This window comes from Narcine bancroftii, chromosome 11, assembly GCF_036971445.1.
Source record: "Narcine bancroftii isolate sNarBan1 chromosome 11, sNarBan1.hap1, whole genome shotgun sequence".
Lineage (NCBI taxonomy): Eukaryota > Metazoa > Chordata > Chondrichthyes > Torpediniformes > Narcinidae > Narcine > Narcine bancroftii.
Window position 1 is genome coordinate 35,797,943 of NC_091479.1, and position 16,662 is coordinate 35,814,604.

General features: G+C 50.9%; 1 long non-coding RNA gene across 1 annotated transcript; it reads left to right on the forward strand.

Moving 5' to 3' along the window:
• The first annotated feature begins 9,762 nt into the window (after positions 1–9,762).
• Positions 9,763–15,632, forward strand: LOC138745172 (uncharacterized). The gene is made up of 4 exons (XR_011346092.1): positions 9,763–9,889; positions 11,020–11,209; positions 11,875–11,952; positions 15,089–15,632. It is a non-coding gene; the product is annotated as an uncharacterized lncRNA (long non-coding RNA).
• Positions 15,633–16,662: the final 1,030 nt, after the last annotated feature.

Here is a 16,662-nt window from a genome sequence, read left to right on the forward strand (position 1 = left end):
TCCTAGACGTGGTCAAGTAAAAGAATTATGTTCTGATAATGGATCTAACTTTAAAGGAGCTGAACGAGAATTATGAAAAGTTATTCAAAATTGGAATCAACATCAAATTCATGATACATTACTTCAGAAAGAAGTTAATTGGATATTTAATCCACCCATAGTTATGGGTGTGGTACGGGTAAGGGTTAGTTGGTTGTGGAGAATGTTTACAAAGGTCTGTACTGGGCAGTACTGGGCAGCAATGCTTAATGTTGTAATGGATGCGGAAGCTCTGGGAAGGGGTAAGGGAGGGACTGGCCAGGAAGTCTGCAGATGCTGGGGCCGAGGGCAATGCACAAACATGCTGGGGAAACTCATGGATAGTTTTGTGAGGAGCAGGTCCTGCATCACGAGTCAAATTGAGTATTTCGAGGAGGTGTCAAAGGAAATAGATGAAGGTCAAGGTCTGTATGTGCTGCACGTGGATTTTAGTAAGGTGCTTGACAAGGTCGTCACGGTAGCCTCATTCAGAACGTCGGGAGGCATGGGATCCATGGAGCCTTGGCTGTGTGGATTCAGAATTCGCTTGTCTGCAGTAAACAGAGGGTAGTAGTAGATGGAACAATGACTAGTGGCTCTCCAAAGGGATCTGCTCTGGGACCCCTGCTCTTTGTGATTTTTATGAATGATGATGGGAGTGGAAGGGTGGGTACGTCAGGGGATGACACAGAGGTAGAGATGTTGTAGACAGTGCAGAAGGTTGTCAGAGGTCATCCAGTTTGCAGAGAAGTGACAGATGGAGTTCAATCCTGTAAATACAGATGTACTTAAACAAGCAACTGGTACAGGTTTATTTCCAGAGTCATTTTCAAGGGCATGAATAACAGTTTTTCCAAAGAAGGTTGGAGACCCATTAAAAGTAGCTTCATATAGACCAATATCTTTATTGAATGCGGATTACAAGATCATGAGCACAGAGCACTTGGTTAATGGCAGGATTAAGAACAGTGTGCAGGACAGAGAAATGTTTAGATCCGGCTCCATAAATCGCTCAAGGTTGCTGTGCAAATTGAGAGGGAGTTTAAGATGCTGTATTGTGTGCTAGCCTTCAGGAGTCAGGGATTGAGTTCAAGAACTGAGAAGTAACGTTGCAGATGTATAAAATTCTAGTCAAACCACACTTGGAATATTGTGTGCATTCCTGGGGCGAGAATACCAGTGGACGTCTAAATAAGGTGAGATGAGGGAACTTTAGACAAGATGTGAGGGGGATATTTTGTTGACACAGAATGTAGTGGGTGGCTGGAATGCATTGCCAGGGGTAGTAGTGGAGGCTGGTCCAAAAAAGTCATGAAAAAGATTTTAATTTCGGGACAGGAATAAAAGAAAAACAGAAGGTACTGGTGGAGGGAGGGAAGAGTAATATTGTTATGGGGTAGGTTCAGATGGGTCAGCTGAAGGGACTCGACTGATCCATCCATGATTTGTCCAGCATCTTGCTGCCATGTCGTGGTGAACCAGGGTGTTGCCTGATGGAGACACGGTACTCTGAGATCTGCAGATATAGATTGTGGTTTTCTCCATAACACACTTCCTCAGGTAAAGCAGAGGAAGGGAAAGGCCCTAGTGTGCAGAGGTAGGGAGGGGGTTGATGGGGGAAGAGTTGGGGCCATCCAAAGTCATCGTGATCAGGCCTCGGAGACGGCATCTCTATCACTCGTATTTCTCTTCCCAGGAGAAGGAGCGATCTCAGAGACAAGACACGAGTCCAGAAGAACATTGCATCCCAGCTGAACAGAGGACGGACAACATCATGATGGCCTGAACCCCTCCCCTTCTCCCTCTGGCCCTGCCAACTCCATTCCCCACTTTTTCCATATACCTTCACCCATTTCCCCCACCCATTTCTCCCCTACCTCTCCTCCATTCCAACCCCCTCCCACTCACCTTCCCTTTCACCTACCCTCACACCTATGCCCTAAACTCAGCCCTCCTCCCTTCACCTCCCCTTTCCCTCTCCTTTGCCCCTCCCCTTCACCTCCTACCCTTCCCCTCCTCCCCTTCCCCTCCTTCCCTTCCCCTCCCCTTCCTACCCCTAACTTAGAGGAAGGAGGGATAGGGGAAGGGGGTAGGAGAAAGGAGGTAGTGAGAGGGTAGGGGTAGGTAATGGGGTAGTGGAAGGGGTTGCAGGTATGGGGTAGGATTAGGGGAAGGGGGTAGGTGTAGAGGATAGGGGTAGGGTTTAGGTTAGGGTTGGGGAAGGTGGGTAGAATTAAGATATGGGTCATGGACGGGTAGAGGTACAGTTAGGTTTAGAGTTAGGAGATGTGGGCTCGGGTTAGGTCGAGGTTTAGGGTTAGGTTTAGAGTTTGGGGAAGTGGGCTTGTTTTAGGTTTAGGGGAAGGGGGTAGGAGTAGGAGGTAGAGGTGGGGTGTGAGTTGGGGTTTGGGGAAGGTGGGTAGGATTAGGGTTGGGTTTAGGGGACAGCGTAGGGATAGAGTTAGGGGACAGAGTGGAAATAAGAGTTAGGGTTGGGGACGTGGTGTAGTGTTTAAAGGTATCGGTAGTGTTAACGTTAAGGATAGAGTTTGTTAGGGGTTAGGGTTAGGTTGGGGAGGGGAGCGGGGGAGGCGAGCAGGGCACGGGAAATGGGGAAGTGATGGGGGAGGGGAATGGGCATGGAAATGAGGAGGGGTACGGTGTAGAGGAAATGGGAGGTGAATGGAGGAAGGCATCGCTACCCCCTCCCCTCCCCACGCCTACCCCCACATTATCCCTGCCTCCTCTCCTCCTTCCAGAGGAAGCCGGGCCTCATACCAGCCAGAACCTCCCTGTAATTTCAGAGCCTCCGTTTCAGGAAGTGCCTTCGACGCTTGCCGTTGGACAGACATCTTGTATCTTGATTCATTCTATACCGTTGATATTAAATTTAAAAATGGTTTGGTCTTTTAAAGCTTGAACTCAAAAGGCTCGTCCAGATAGACAACACAGAAACAGGCCCTTCGGCCCCACTCTCCTGCTGGCTGTGCTGTTGTAATCAGTCCATATTCCTCTCCACCTTTTCATTCTTAGCTCCCATCCAGCTCATGTTGCCTTGTCAATCTCACGGTCTGTGGGAAGAAGCTATTTCCCTCCCTGGCTTCTCTGCTTTTATTCCTCCATATCGCCTTCCTGATGGCAGGGGGACAAAGATGCTCTTTGCTGGATATCTATGAGTCTATTTACAGAGCTCATCCCTGCAAAAAATTCAGGGGTCCCTTGCCTTGAGGTTCCACCCATGTTGCCTCTCCCTCAGCACTCTCTCGTCAGAACACAACTGCACCTTCCTTCCCCTCCTCTCCCAGGTCTCAGTATCCCCCTGACAATTCCAGTCAGCTGCCGGGTCTACACCCTGCCCCATCTGCTATCGAATGCCCTGCATCCTCCTTCCCCGTTGGTTTCCTCCTGTTATCAGGCATCAGAATGGAACCCACCCTGTTGAAACTACCCATATTCTCACTGATCTCTCTGCACCACTGCCCTCCATCCAGGGGTCTTGGTTGTCTTGTGGTGATGGTGGAGAACAAAGTACCAACTCAAGGAGATGGGGAGCAGTAAGGAGACCCCCAGTTCCAGGAGACATGGAGAACCACAGAGATGCCCAACTCTATCAATCCGGTAGAACCTGGTCATCAGGTGCAAGGAGCTCTCGGGTACTGCTGCACGTGAGGCAGGTGTGGCCCATCCCCACACCTCCACCCTGTCAATTCCCAAAACACATTTCCTATTCATGTGGGGGTCAAAAATGTATAGAGTCTGGAGGACCATGTACGTCGTCAATCAGTGGGGGCATAACCCTAACCAGCATGGCTATTGTGTTTGGCTGTGCTTGGAAACAAAGTGCAAGGGCACCAAAAGCCGCTATGTGCTGAAGTTCTACCTGGCTCAGGTGTTGCGAAAGATTGGTCTGGCCCTGATGCCACACAATGTCCTAGTCAGCAGGACTTTGCCCCATCACCTTCATGGGAATGGTTGCATAGACAAACACTATTGACCACAGGGCCATCAGGCAGTGGTCAGCATGGAATTCCTGCTGACACAGAGACTAGGACTTGATGAGATACTGCGGGGTGGTACCCTGAGCAGAGCATCGAGAGACAGACATCCAGAACTGCTGGAAGACCAGAAACTCAGTGAAAGATGCCCTTTGGTCTGCCTGAAACCCAGATAAGAGAAGCAAACACTAGAAGCCCAAAGCAAAGGGAGGAAGGTTTAGGGGCAATATCAGGGGTACTTGTTTTTACACAGAGTTGTGGGTGCCAGGAATGTTTTGCCAGGAGTGGTGATGAAGGCTTAAATATTAGCGGCATTTAAGGGCTTCTTGGACACATGAATGAAGGAAACATAGAAGATAGGAGCAGGAGTAGGTCATTCGACCCTTCGAGCCTGCTCTGCCATTCAACGAGATCATGGCTGATCTTAAAGTTCAGTACCCCGTCCCCGCCTTCTCTCCGTAACCTTTAATATCCTTATACTGAAGAAATAGATATAATTCCCTCTTAAATATATTTAATGAACCTGCCTCTACTGCCCTCTGTGGCAATGAATTCCACAGATTCACCACCCTCTGGGTAAAGAAATTCCTCATCATCTCGGTCCTAAATGGTTTGCTTATTATCCTCAAACCATGGCCCTGGGTTCTGGATTTTCCCACCATTGGAAACATCCCATCTCCATCCATTCTGTCCAGCCCTGCCAGAATTTTATATGTCTCTATGAGATTCCCTCTCAATCTTCTAAACTCCAGTGAGAACAATCCCAATTTGCGCAATCTTTCCTCATAAATCATTCCTGCCATTCCAGGTATCAGCCTGGTGAATCCCCTCTGCACTCCCTCCATTGCAAGAATGGAGGGTTATGAAGGAGGAAGGGTCTAGTTTTTATTTTGCTTGGAATTGATAGGTCAGCACAACATCGAGGTCCGAAGGGCATAACTGTTCAACGTTAACCTGCTGGTCTTTTAGCACATGGAGATGTGGGTGAGGGAACGCTGCCCACCGGCCTATTCCAGGTTGCTGAGAGATGCACTGAGGCTTGGCGCAGCCAACACGAGGGTGCTGTGGGGAAGGACTCTAATCCTCCGGGTCTTGAGGGGCGGAGACTAAGGGGAACCCCTTCAACCACAGAGTGCAGGGAGTAACCACAAGGTGTCAAAGTGGTGGAATGATGTTAAACAGAGAACATGTGCAGTGAAGGGAATAGAGACATGCAACACGAGGATGAGAAAAGACATGGAACAGTTGTCCTCTTGGTCAATAATTTTAGAATAAAGTTAATTTTGGGGTGAAAAAGAGAAAAGCCCGAACTCAGTCAACTTTGTTTCATGAGATACATTCTCCAATCCAGGAAAGCTCCTCTATACCCGTTCAAATTTAACCCGAGGAAACTGTGTTCATGGTGGAAACCTCTGCAAACACAACCGGACCTACGCACAGAGAGACAAATGATACACGTGCAGTCCCTCCCAAAAAAGAAATAAATTCTGTTGAATCAATAGCAGAGTCTTGGAGTCTTTGTCTGAGCCGGTCATCCATCATTCTCCATTCTCACTGCTCGCAGGAAGAATCTGTTTCTGGGCCTGGTGCTACTGGCTCCGATATTCCTCGACCCCTTTCCCGACGAGAAGAGCTGCCAAATGCTGTGGGCAGGTGGAAGGGATCCTCGACGATGTTGACAATGAACCCGGTTTATACCATTGATATTTGGGGTGGGTGGGTTGGGGGGTGAGAGTCCCCATGATCCTATCTGCCACTCGTGGTCCTGCCGATAATTAAAAAAAAATATTTATATACTTAAAACCACAACAAATTCACACAATTAATAATAATGCTCATCTAATGTGTGGCATCTATAAAAGAAAGAATAAAGAAACCACCTCCCACCTTCATCCCCAATATCCTAACCTCTCCCCTTCTCGCCTCAACAGAAGTGTCTGTTACTTTAAAGTTTCATTGAATAAACGGAGGCCTTCAGGTGAAAGGGAGTGTCAGGGTTTCATGTAAATATCCACACCCACCCTTGGTAAATATGGGCTCCATATTCTTCTGACATATCGAGTTGGAGTGGCCTGTTAACCGAGACACGAGTCACTACACTAGAGAGCCGACAAACACGCTGACAGCGCAGACCCCGTTGGGGCCAATGCCCTTCATCCCAGGGGATGACCCACATCTTGGGAATCAATGAGCAACGGGAGGATCGCCTTCCAACCAGAGGCTGGAGCTGCCTGTTCAAGCAACTTATCTTCCACTTCCACTTCTTGGGTGCATGTCATTCTTTCCAGACTTCGCGGGAGCGCGCCTGCTACCGTGGTGACCTCAGCAGGACCCAGCCCTTCAATTGGATGTGAAGATCACGGTCCAGGCGGCGCTTCAGATGGTTTGGTTGAAGCTGTCAACGTTCTGGATGTCGCAGCAACACGTGGGGTTCAAACAGGCCAAGGACCAGTTCCACCTCCAAGAGATCACCGCTGATGACATCCATTACTCCTCCATGATGTTCTTGCTCATCAGGACATGGCAGCAAGGCTCATCGACTTCCGACATCAGCCTCCCGAGCAAGGCAAATAGGATGCCCTCAAGGAGCTCTTTACCCGCACCTTCAGGCCACGCCTTTATCCTCCACCTCATTCTGTTCCTGCTCTCACTGTCGCATGGCCCAGACAGTCATCCCAACATGACTCCCTTCATGCTATTTCTTTTCAGCTCTCACCAAACGCCCTGGACCCACTTTTCAGGAACTCTTCCCTCTTCCTCCTTATGTCATTGGTATCTCCATATACCACAACCTCTGGCCCACTTTAGGATGTCTTGAACACCAGCAGCAACACCCCAGACACTGGCACCAGGGAGGCACCACCTGGAAAAGGTCCAGGGTCCTAGTCCAACAGTCATTTTCCTGAGAATCCAGGCAGCAGAGAAATATCAATGGTTGCTCAAAGCAAAATCCTCATTGCGGTGCCCACCAACAAGTTGAGGCACAAAGGTTTGTGGGTCTTTTGGGTTACTGGTGCCAACATATTCCCCATCTCACCCTGCCCCTCCATCTACTGTACAATGTTGCCCAGAAAAAAAAACTCTCCGCTTCATTGATGACCTGAACAACAAATGGCTTCTTTAATGGCAAAACACGCTGTTGAACACCACTGCCACTGACCACAAGTATCCCCAACCCCTCAAAACTGGAAGACCCTTTGAATGACTTGTCTCTGCCATGAAGACAATGGCCAAGTGGAGCGTCAAGCAAAAGAGGCAAGGTCGCCGAGTCCCACACAGCTTCTTGTTCAATTCCCTCCTGGAAGCTGCCTCCCGCGACTCCCCATCTGAGTGTCAGATGCTCGCCTGCTCACCACAGAGAACCAGATGGCAGCAGAGACAGTCACACTCCAGCCACACCTCCCCAGCATATGATGGGTTAAATCTGCGGATGCCACTCACAGCGGACCGAAGAAGTGGTACATGGCAGACCGCACAGAGGCCGGGATCGAAGGGCTGAGCCACTTGCAAGAACAAATCATGTCCTGCCCGAAAGTGACAGCCTCCCACCTGAATGACCCCGAGAAGAGCTTGGCACCATGGCCTGGGGCAAACCGTTCAACATCCTCGATGCTGGACAGCAGGGAAAAAGCTTGGTTTACTGACGGCTCCGGCTGGTGGAGGTGCGAAAAACAGTGGTGTAAGGTGGGAGCGCTCCAGCCCACCACAGATAAAGTACTGACACAAGAGGGTGAGGTGGAGGGGAGAGCCAACTGTCCAAGCTGGCAGCTGTGGCACTGATCCGAAAAGGGACAACCAGGCGGGCCCAGGAGCCTCTTTTCCGATCAGTGCAACAGGATTTCTGGGCTGTGCCAAACAGCACGTCAGTGTGGATGGGTCGGCGTCAGGAGACAGGGAGGCAGATCCATGGCTGCCTGCTCTGAGGACAACAGCACTGGCAGATCTTCTGAGAGGTGGAACAACAAAAGAATAGTCAGGGTCCACCACGTGGATGGACACACCTCCAGGAAAACCGCTGAAGCTGACGCGATGCCACTGTGGACTGAGCTGCTCAAATATGCTCTGCCACTTTTTTCCCCAAGCAGAGAGACCCCGGAGCCTTGGCAGCATTGGTGCATCATAAATGTGGGCATATGGGGGCACTATGATGGACAGAGGATCTGGGGGTCTCATGATGTTGCAAGAACTGTGATGGCCAAATGCCCTATTTGTCAGCAATTAAAACCAAGGGCCGCATTCGCTGGGGTTCGGGAGCTGACCAAGTCTGATAAATTGACCATATCAGGCCTCTCCCCTGCCAAAATAAAAAGTGATATGTTCTCACGATGGTCAGCACATACTCAGATGTCCTGCCAGCGGGCCGACCAAGCACCATTTTAGCGTGCTCCATATGTGGAATACCCTATCGGATAACGTCCGACCAGCAATGGGTGGTGATGCCAAGTATTTGGGGCCACCTGCATATCCCCTACCACCCACAGGCATCCAAGATCAATGAGTGAATGAATGACCTGTTCAAGGTATCATATGTGACAAGTTGATTGTCAAGTCTTCTATCCACGAGTGGTTGCAAGTGTATCGATTAATCCGGCGAGTTTGTGTCTGTGTGTGTCTTTTACTCCTCATGCGACTTCACTACATGTCAATAAAAGACAACTGTGTTCAAATTCGCCACCCTTGGGACCCCTCGAATCAGTTTCACACACATAATAATTGGTGCAGTGAGCAGGGTCCTTCGAGTTCCGACTGAACACAGCTGCAGTGGAGATGCTTTGGAATTGGGGCAGGAAATCGAGTGCAGGCAGGGAGAACAAGATCTGCGGGTGGACTGACGAGAGTGCAGGGTTCGGGAGCTTGGCAAGCATGCTGGCGGACCACGGCAAACTGGTAGACTTGTCCAAGCTCCTGGATCCACATCTTGAGAAAATAGGTCACCACGTGTGGTCCCACTTCAAGAAGTCGGGGTTCCCAAAATCTAAGGGGAATCAGAGGGTGCCTTTTGGCTGCCAGTGTTTCTCCTGAGAAACCAATGTGAGATCATAGAAAGGAAAGATTTGGAGAGGGCCCAGGAAAATAAGGAGATAAAGGTGGTCCAGCAGCGCTGCTGTGCACTGCAGGAGGCAGCGCAGACTCCCCCAACCTGAGCCACTGATGTCGAGATGAGAGGGACAGAGGAAGCCAACAGGCATGCCGATCAAGGTCTGACTCCCCCCCACACTCCCAGTGAGTGAGTTTGTACTGGCCATGGAGCGATTAGCCGAGGCCATTTGCCAGGATTCAGGCATTAAAGGTTTCAGAACAGGCCAGGAAGAGCATGAAATCAATTTATTTGCAGAAGTTGTTCTGATATATCTGACAGACCCAACACACTCATTGCCCACACTCAGGTGCTCCACCCTGGAGGACTATGGGGACATCTCTGGGTATAAGTTCTTTTGGGATATGTGCAAAATCATGTCACTTAGGAAGGGGGATTAGAGCCAATGTCAAGAAAATAGTCAACAAATGTGGCGGCAAAATGGGATCAAATATCTAGGAGTTAGAATAGATAACAACGAGTAATTTAGACCAGCTGAATTATTCTCCCCTTGCTTGGGGAAATTGAGGAGGATTTAAATGGTTGGATGTCCCTGCCCATTACACTAGGGGTGTCACAGAGAGGGGAGGTGTCACAGAGGGGGGAGATGATGACACAGAGGGGGTGATGATGTCACTGCATGGGGCAGCCATAGCTGAGTCGTGCCATGGCACAGCAACAAAAGAAAGATGTCTCTCCTGGAAGGGGATTCTGGCCCACGTGTCGGAGTAGGACACTGTCTCATCCCAGGGACCCTCTGATCAACAGGGTTGTGTTTGGAAGCACCCTGCACCCTTGGGTGAGATAAAGAGCCTGTTACATGCTCCCCTACTGGGACAGAGACTCCTCTGGCACCATCCTTTACCCAGTGTGGGCGGAGAGAATGGAGGCTACATTTAATCCCCTCTCCCCATCCTGAGTGCAGGGCACTTTATGAGGCAGCTGGAGGGGACTGTGGAGGGGAGAACAATGGCATGTGAGGGGATAAAGGGATGGGGTCTGTAGGACAGGAGGGGAGAACAAAGGAACGGGGTAGCACCACAGGCTAATATCAAGGGAGATTGGATCAGAGATAGGGGACATAGGGTTGAGCTGGGGGGATGGGGTGCGAGGGGACGGAAAGCACTGGGGAAACCATGGGGGTGGTGTTGGGTGGGGGATGAGAGTGTGGTAGAGGATTTGGTGCAGGGGAGAGTGTGAGGTGTCTGAGGGAGAAGAGAAGTTGCGAGGGGGATGGAAGGCAGACCTTTCAACAGAAATGGGACAGAGCTCCCCCTCCACCTGGAATGGGATCTGTCCACTGAGAGACAGGACCGCTCCTCCACCCGCCACCCCCCCCCCCCACCGTGGTTACAAGATCCCTTCCACCCTTGCATACACCCCCACACCCCCCCAACCGGGATAGGATTCTTTCCCCCAGTGGACCTTGATCAAGGTGCTAGAAAGTGTTTCTGCTGCGGCGGACCTAGCAGAGTTGACCGGTGAAGAGTGAGGCTCTCTCCGCACCACCTGCTCCCTCAGGCGATGAGATCTCGCTTGCATCATGGAAGATCACGGTGTTGCTGAGCTTCTGGGAATGTGGAGGGCTTCTGCTAAACCCGTGGTGGGGTTCAGAGTGGTTCATCTCCCCGGGATGTGCTGAAGGTCAAGGATGTCCCGATCCTCTCATGGAGGGAGGGTTGTAGACAAAGTGAACGTCTGCGGAACTGGCCTCAGTCTGAGGAGAGTGATCAAAGAGGGACCTGGGATGGCAATATTTCTACTTAGAGGCTGGAACGAACCACCAGAGGATCAATTCTGACATTTAGGTGACCCTTAGAAGGGAGTTAGAGGGAGGGGTAGAGACTAACTTGTACAGCAAGGCTGGGTTGGGATAAATGACCTGTTGTGTACCCTCTGGGTGTGTAAATGCTGCTGCTTCTGCCCCAGAGGACATGGCAATAAGGTCACAACAGAGGTGGCCACACCGTGTCATGGACCCAACGTCCCCAAGGTGGTGTCCTGCACAGATGTTAAAATCATCGACAATGGATCTTTCGGTGTGGTGTACCAGGCAAGGCTGGTGGACTCCGGAGAGCTGATTGCCATCAAGAAGATCTTGCAAGACAAGAGATTCAAGGTGAGGGGGAGGAGCAGTTGTGTGGAAATGAAAAACCCTGATATTTAAATTTAGGGCCTACAGCACGTTCACAGGCCCTTGCGACACATGAGCCCGTTTCACACAATTACACCCAATTGACAAACACCCCAAACACATTTTTGAAGGGTGGGTGGAAAGAGGAGCATCTGACAGAGACCAAAGCAGCCATGGGGTTTGGAAACAGAGAAAGTCACACAAACCCACAACAGCAGCCCCCCTCCCCACACACAACCCCCCACCCCACACACACACACACACTCACACACACACACACACACACACACACACACACACACACACACACACACACACACACACACACACACACACACACACACACACACACACACACCTGGCAAATATCAAAGATTTTCTGCAAATTCATTGTTTAGTAGAAGCTGGGAAAACAATCATAAAAACTGAAATGATACTTCATTGAACCCCCTGACAAGTCCCCACTCCAGCTACACGAAAAGTCCCCCCCACTGACTCTCGAAAAGTCCCCCACTTCGGCCTCCCTTGGAGTTCCCCACCTCTGACCTCTTGACAAATCTCCTCCCCGCCTCCCCCCTCAACTTGGACAAGTTGCCCCTCAGGGCCCCGACCCATCGCCCAGCCTTGCTGATGTTCTTCTCTCGCCATAGAACCGCAAACTGCAGATCGTGCGAAAGTTGGATCACACCATCATTGTCCCTCTTCTCAACTTCTCCTCTGTAGTCAAGGTAAGATCCACCTGCACCCACCCCACCCTCACTCTGATGCATATCATTTGCTGCTACCTTCCCCATTCCTTCAATCGATCTGTCTCGCTGCAGCCTCTCTGTTGCCTCCATCCTGCCCCTCTGACCAGTGCTGACTCTTTGACGTTGGCTGCCCTGCTCCTCACCCATTAACTCATGACCTCTTGCCATTTCAACTCCAGACAGCAGCAGCCAAGACCACAAGACAAGGTCGCCAAATTCGGCCACTCAGCCCCTCCAGTCTGTTTCCCCAATTCATTTCACGAATGTACTTTCCCCCATAACTCACTTTTGGCACCTTTTGGTGCGCTTCCAAATCAACGCCTGCTCTGAATCGTCCCAACAACTCAGCCTCCACATGTTCGACCCCAGCCAACACCCGGCTGCAAACATTTCTCATCTCGAAACGTCAATGGTTTTTCTCCCCCGGTGAATCCTTGCCTCACGAGGGAGGGCGGTCAGAGCTGCACATTTTGTGCAGTCTCACCAGAAGCCGAATGATGGGGCAGCGGACGGGTCCACTACGGCCTGTTGACGCTCTGCTCGCTGAGCCGTTGGATTCATGCCATGTTGTGTTGAGCAGTGGGGGCATCAGGCCTACAGAGAGCAGGAGGGGCTGGCACTCCTGTTGGGAGAGGCACGGGGTTTTGGAGGGTAAATCCAGCTGACATGTTTGTATTGTGTCCAAGAGGAAGAGCAGGTTTATTTGAATCTGGGTCTGGACTATGTTCCCAAGACGGTTCACTGCATGGTCCAGCACTTCAACAAGGCCAAGCAGCCCATTCCCATGATCTACATCAAGGTGGTTGTGGGTCTGGGTGGTCAAGTTGTCCACTGGGGCAAGCTTGGATGGTGGGGTTGGAGGATATGAAGGAGTTTACTGGCTGAGTCTCGCTGGGGTCTGGATATCGATGAAGGGTGCATGAGGGTCTCAATGGGTATTGGTGAGGAGAGAAAGGGTAGTGAGGGGAGAGGGGTGGAGAGGATGATGAGGATGGATGTTGATTGGCAGGGAGGGGCCCTTCACCCACCTCCCCTTACCCTCAGGATATAGACCCGGCCAGTGTGGAGGCAGAGTGGGTCATGTTATATCGTTGTGTTGCCAGATGTTCATGTACCAGCTGTAGCAGAGCATGGCCTACTTCCATCCTCAGGGGGTTTTCCATTGAGACATCAAGCCCCAGAAGATGCTGGTAGATCCCGAGATGGCCTTCTTATTGCTCCTTTATTTCGGCAGGTAGATCCACCCATGTCTGTCCGTTCACCACCTCAACGCGGTCCTGATCCCTCTCCACAACACGGCCTTGTCCCCTCCCCACCAGCTCTCACCCCTCCCCCACCAGCTCTCTCCCCTCCTCCCTCTCCCAACTTGCCCCTTCCACAGCTTAATAACTTATTCTAAATATGATTGTGGGGGCCTTAGATGGAATGAACAGCCAGAAACCTTTCCTAAAGTGTCAGGTGCAAATCTCAGAGAGCATCCGCTTCAGGGGAGGGGAGATTTTTTTTATGCAGACAGTTGTGAGAGCTTTGAATGCGTCACCGGAGAAAGTGGTAGCGGTTGGTAGAATACGTACATATAAAAGTCTCTGAGACGAGCATGTGGATGTAAGGGAACAGAATTTTTACATGATAGAGGAATTTGGGGATATGGCGAGAAGGCAGGGTAGGTCGAGTTTGGTCATAAATTAGATCAGCCATGATCGTATTGAATGGCGGAGCAGGCTTGATAGGCCATTTTTGTCCTATTCCTGTTCCCACTTCCTATGTTCCTATGGGTGTGGTACAGGTCAAGGTTGTGGAGAACATTTACAAAGGTCAGTACAGCCTTTATGGGCCAAAGGGCCTGTACTGGGCAGCAATGCTTGATGTTCTAATGGATGCGGAAGCTCTGGGAAGGGGTAAGGGAGGGACTGGCCAGGAAGTCTGCAGATTCTGGGGCCGAGGGCAATGCCCAAACATGCTGGGCAAACTCATGGATAGTTTTGTGAGGAGCAGGTCCTGCTTCACGAGTCAAATTGAGTTTTTAGAGGAGGTGTCAAAGGAGATAGATGAAGGTCAAGGTCTGTATGTGCTGCACGAGGATTTTAGTAAGGTGCTTGACAAGATCCCCACGGAGGCCTCATTCAGAATGTCTGGAGGCATGGGATCCATGGAGCCTTGGCTGTGTGGATTCAGAATTGCCTTGTCTGCAGAAAACAGATGGTAGTAGTAGATGGAACAATGACTAGTGGCTCTCCAAAGGGATCTGCTCTGGGACCCCTGCTCTTTGTGATTTTTATGAATGATGATGGGAGTGGAAGGGTGGGTACGTCAGGGGATCACACAGAGGTAGAGATGTTGTAGACAGTGTAGAAGGTTGTCATAGGTCATCCAGTTTGCAGAGAAGTGACAGATGGAGTTCAATCCTGTAAATCAGATGTACTTAAATAAGCAACTGGTCCAGGTTTATTTCCAGAGCAATTTTCAAGGGCACGAATAACAGTTATTCCAAAGAAGGTTGGAGCCCCATTAAAAGTAGCTTCATATAGACCAATATCTTCATTGAATGCGGATTACAAGAATGTGTGGGCAGAGCACTTGGTTAATGGCAGGATTATGAACAGTGTGCAGGACAGAGAAATATTTAGATCCTGCTCCATATATCACTCAAGGTTGCTGTGCAAATTGAGAGGGAGTTTAAGATGGTGTATTGTGTGCTGGCCTTCAGGAGTCAGGGGATTGAGTTCAAAAACCGAGAGGTATCGTTGCAGATGTATAAAATTCTCGTCAGACCACTCTTGGAATATTGTGTGCATTCCTGGGGCGAGAATACCAGAGGACGTCTAAATAAGGTGAGCTGAGGGAAATTTAGGCAAGACATAAGGCGTACATTTTATTCACACAGAATGTAGTGGGTGGCTGGAATGCATTGTCGGGGTAGTAGCGGAGGCTTGTCCAAAAAAGGCATGAAAAGGATTTTAATATGGACAGGAATTCAAGAAAAATGGAGTACTGGTGTGAGGGAGGGGAGGGTTCAGGGGTAGGGGGGATGATGGGGGAAGTGTTGGGACCCTCCAAAGTCATTGTGTTCAGGCCTCAGAGACAGTATCTCTTTCACTCGTATTTCTCTTCCCAGGAGAAGGAGCGATCTCAGAGACAAGACACGAGTCCAGAAGAACCTCGCATCCCAGCTGAACAGAGGACGGACAACATCATGATGGCCTGAACCCATCCCCGTCGTATCCCTCTGGCCCTGCCAACCCCATTCCCTGCCTCTTCCATGTCCCTTCACCCACTTCCCCTCTTCTCCTCTACCCCTCCTCCATCCCAAACCCCACCCGCTCATCTTCCCCTTCCCCTGCCCTCACACCTATGCCCTAACCCCAGCCCTCCACTCTTCACCTCCCTCTTCCCCTCCGCCCTTCCCTTCCCCATTCCCCCTCCCCTTCCCCTCCCCCATCCCCTCCCCTAACCCTCCCCCTTCCCCTCCCTTTCTCCTCCTCCCCTTCCCCTCCCCCTTCCCTTTCCCCTTCCTACCCCTAACCTAGGGGAAGGAGGGGGAGGGGAAGGGGGTAGGAGAAAGGGGGTAGTGGAAGGGGGTAAGGGTAGGGGTTGTGGTAAGGGGTAGGGTAGGGGGTAGTGGTAGGGGGTGCGGGGATGGGGAAGGGGTAGGAGGTAGGGTTAGGGGGTAGGTTGTAAGGGATAGGGTAGGGATAGTGGTAGGGGGTGCGGGTATGGGGAAGGGGTAGGGTTAGGGGAAGGGGGTAGGTTGTAAGGGATAGGGTAGGGGGTAGTTGTAGGGGGTGGGTATGGGGAAGGTGTAGGAGGTATGGTTAGGGGAAGGGGATAGTTGTAGGGGGTGCGGGTATGGGGAAGGGGTAGGAGGTAGGGTTAGGGGAAGGAGGTAGGTTGTAAGGGATAGGGATAGGGTTTAGTTTAGGGTTGGGGAAGTTGGGTAGAGTTAGGGTTAGTGTTAGGAGACATGGGGTAGGGCTATATCTTGGTTTATGGTTAGGTCTATAGTTCGGGGAAGTGGGCTTGTGTTAGGTATAGGGGAAGGGGGTAGGAGCAGGGGGGTAGAGGGGGAGTGAGGTTTGGGGTTAGGGGATGGTGGGTAGCATTAGGGTTGGGGTTAGGGGGTGGCATAGGCGTAGGAATAAAGTTAGGGTTAGTGGATGGGGTGAGGGTAGAGTTAGGGGACGTGGAGTGGTGGTAGGGGGTATCGGTAGTGTTAAGGTTAGGTTTAGGATTTTGTTAGGGGTTAGGGTTAGGAGTAGGAGGAAGGGAAGGGGTAGGGGAATGGGGGAGGCGAGCGGGGGACGGGAACTGGGGACTGGAAGGGGGAGGGGATGTGGGAGGGGAACGGGCAGTGGAAAGGGGAGGGGAACGGGGTAGAGGAAAGGGGAGGTGAACGGTGGACGGCATCCCTAGCCCCTCCCCTCCCCTTCCCTTCCCCCACATTTCCCCTGCCTCTCCTCTCCTCCTTCCAGAAGAAGCTGGGCCTCTTTCCGTCCAGAACCTCCCTGTGGTTTCAGAGCCTCCGTTTCAGGAAGTGCCTTCGACGCTTGCTGCTGGACAGACATCTTGTCTCTTGATTCATTCTGTACCATTGATAATAAATTTAAAAATGATTGGGTTTTTTAAAGCTTGAACTCAAAAGCTGGTCCAGATAGAGAAAACATAAACAGGCCCTTCAGCCCCTCTCTCCTG